This window comes from Chinchilla lanigera, unplaced genomic scaffold (genome assembly GCF_000276665.1).
Source record: "Chinchilla lanigera isolate Chin_1 unplaced genomic scaffold, ChiLan1.0 scaffold00044, whole genome shotgun sequence".
NCBI lineage: Eukaryota > Metazoa > Chordata > Mammalia > Rodentia > Chinchillidae > Chinchilla > Chinchilla lanigera.
The window spans coordinates 7,200,670-7,203,534 of NW_004955445.1; the positions used below are offsets into that span (position 1 = coordinate 7,200,670).

Sequence of the window (2,865 nt, forward strand, 5' to 3'; positions counted from 1 at the left end):
CTCAGAGGTGGGAAGGGAGCGGGAGAGATGCAGGTCCCTCCACCCTGCTCTGCAGGAACCCGCCCAAGCCCAGCTTCCCAGGAGCCTGCAGGACACCGGCCCAGGATGGCCTTGTCCTCTCTCCGGCCATCCTAGATGGTGTCACCTGCTTGAGCTGGAGCCTGTGAGAGGACACAGAAATTTCAGGCATCTCTGCCCCGCCCCCCCACACCAGGCCAACATCCGGTCATGGAGGAGGTCAATTAGTTTGACAGGTGAGACTTAATGTTCCCAGAGGGGACACAGGGAATGGCCTTGCCTAGCTCCCCATGCGGTCCAAGCACTTTGTAAAAATGTCAGATGTAGAGGTACAGAGAATATTTTGGGCTAGGGACCATCCGGTTCCCGTCACAGGGATCCCACTCGGGCGTTGATAGGGAAAAGAGCCACACACAGTGAATGCATGGGCGGGCTGCGTTGTAATAAAACTTTATTTACAGAACAAGCTGTGGGCCAGGTCGGCAGTGGACTACAGCTTGTGGCCCTCTGCTGTAGACTGTGACGTCAGTGTTGCCATCCGGGGTTGTGTTTGCACAGCTGTTCCTGAGGGCTGAATCACTCTGTGCTAGAAATAAAGAGGACCCGGGAAGAGCAGGAAAGCTGCAAAAAGGGAGGAGGGGAAGAGAGGGGAGGGGAGCGGGAGGAGATGGAGACCAGGGCCCGATGAGCTAACAACACAGAGGGGCCTGGAGAACCAGTGTTGCACCGGAAGTTGTGTGCTGGCCGCCGAGCCCCACCTTCAGGAAAGTCTGCTCACTCCCAGGTGCCTTTGCGGGTGGCAGCCACACTGGAGGTCGCCCAAGCCAACGTCGCTGACTCCCGCAGCTACAGGAAAGCAGCCTCCAGGGCCCCATTTGTCACACAACCTAAAGCTGCAGGAATAGGCAGCAAATCCATAGCCCCAGCTCTTCCCATTGTCCCCAAACCGCTGGAAATTCCAAATCACTTTTTCTGCTCTCTGGAAGGCGCTTTGATGCATTCCTGTGAGAGTGGGTTTGGGTGCTTGAGGTTTAACCTTGAGCCAGCGCTCAGGCCAGACCTACAGAAGCGGACAGGGGAGAGAGAATGTCCTTGTCCTCCCTCCCCAGAGCTGGCCTTGAACTTGGGGCTGCCACCAGAGAAACCTGATTCTCAGAGGCAGAAGCGGCCATGTGCCCTCCCCCCTCCCCGCCCCCTTCTTTTTGCAGCGCCTGGGAGGGAACCCAAGGCCTCAAGTATGTTACGAAAGTGCTCTACCACCGACCTACATCCTCAGCATCACCCTAAGTATTACTTTATTAGACACAAACATTTACTACAATTGTTCCAGCTCCTTTGACTCTTAAATTTTTTTAAAGATAGAGGTGACTTTGGCCTCCCTCCACCTTCTGAGAGGCCCTGATTAGGTGTCAGAGCCAAGATGGTCCCAGAGCTAAACAAAAGCTGATTTATGCAAAATCTAAGAGCGTCACAAGTCAGTTAGCGCTCAGACAAGGTTGGGGAGGAACATTCTCTAATCAGTTCCTCTCCACCGTCCCGGAACTTTGTGAAAGAATAAACAGTCATAGAAATACACACCTCACAGGGGCCCGATGTCAGGGGTCCGCACTTCTCCTCGGGCTCTTCCATCCCCAGGTTAAGCAGTCTCGGTGGAAGTTGTTTAAACAAATTAAAGGAAGAGAGAATGCAACCATCACCGATGCAGCTGTTCCCCAGGGGTAACCCTCAGGGGGCCCCCGCGCCCAGCGGCCGGAAGCCCAGTCTGGAAGAGAGACCTGTGGGTTCAGTTTCTGTCCTGATGATATCGGGGAAATGACCCACATTCAGAAGGGCCAAGCTGGCGGTGTGTCAGAGGGACAAGCTCACCTTTGTGAGGGCGTGGAGGGGCTGGTGGCTGGCGATTGGTGCAATCAGGGGTGGCGCTCCCCAGCCTGGGTGGCGGGGCTGGCACCCTCTGCCCACGGATCCCGGGGATTCCGAGCCCTGCGCGCGGAGGCCACCAGAGGGCGCACGCGCTTTTCCTAAGCGGGGCTTGGGGCTGCAGGGAGCAGGCCCGGAGCTTCCCGCGTCGCTTCTGGCAGGACTCTTGACACGCGAGCATCCGGGCCTGGGGCTTCTTGCCCCCAGCTGGAAGGGCCGGTGCTCGCTAATTCTTGCCTTTAGGACCCTAATCGGTTACAGCCGCGGATCTGCCACACCTGTGCTAAGCTGGGCCAGGTGTCCCTTGCTAAAACTGGAGCTCCCTGCAGCACCATGACCCCGCTCGCCCAGCGGAGCTGGCGGGCATCCGGAAGAGACCCCACTTCCTGTCTGCTCCTAGAGGCCACCTGGTCGGATGGGAGCAGCTGGGTGGGCGCCCCGAGACGGAGCCTGACCTACCCCCACTTCCTGGGTCCCAGCCTCTGACCCTCTGGCTGGCCCCGCCTGGCTGCCGCGCGGGGGCACTGCGCACGCCCTGCCGCCTCTCAGCACCCACACTCAGCTCAGAGGCCCTGCCCCAGGCCACTGTCACCTCCTGCGTGGTCAGGGCAGCTCATTCCAGCCTCTTCACCGCTCGCACACCGGCTACAATGCCTGCTGTCTTCCCGAGGTTTTGCAAGGCAAAGCGTAGGTGCATGAGTTATACCCCTGGCCGGTGAGCGCGCTCCTTTCCTGCAGGACGGCCTGTGAGTCCTGCTTGGCAAACACGGAACCCTTGACCCAGGTAATGTGGCAGAAAAGTCAGCCCACACCCCAGGGGCATAGCAGGCAAAGCCTGCTCTGGCTGCTATGGCCGAGGGAGGCGTCCTCTCTCTCCTCTCACCCCTCCTCTCCACAGTGCGCGCCTCACTTCCGCTCCACACTGCC

At 58.7% G+C, this 2,865-nt stretch overlaps 1 long non-coding RNA gene across 1 annotated transcript; it reads right to left on the bottom strand.

Moving 5' to 3' along the window:
- Positions 1–452: 452 nt before the first annotated feature.
- LOC106149408 lies at positions 453–1,850 on the bottom strand. Its single transcript, XR_001235568.1, has 2 exons — positions 1,597–1,850; positions 453–911 (listed from the first exon to the last, which is right to left on the bottom strand). It is a non-coding gene; the product is annotated as an uncharacterized LOC106149408 (long non-coding RNA).
- Between the last annotated feature and the right edge of the window lie 1,015 nt (positions 1,851–2,865).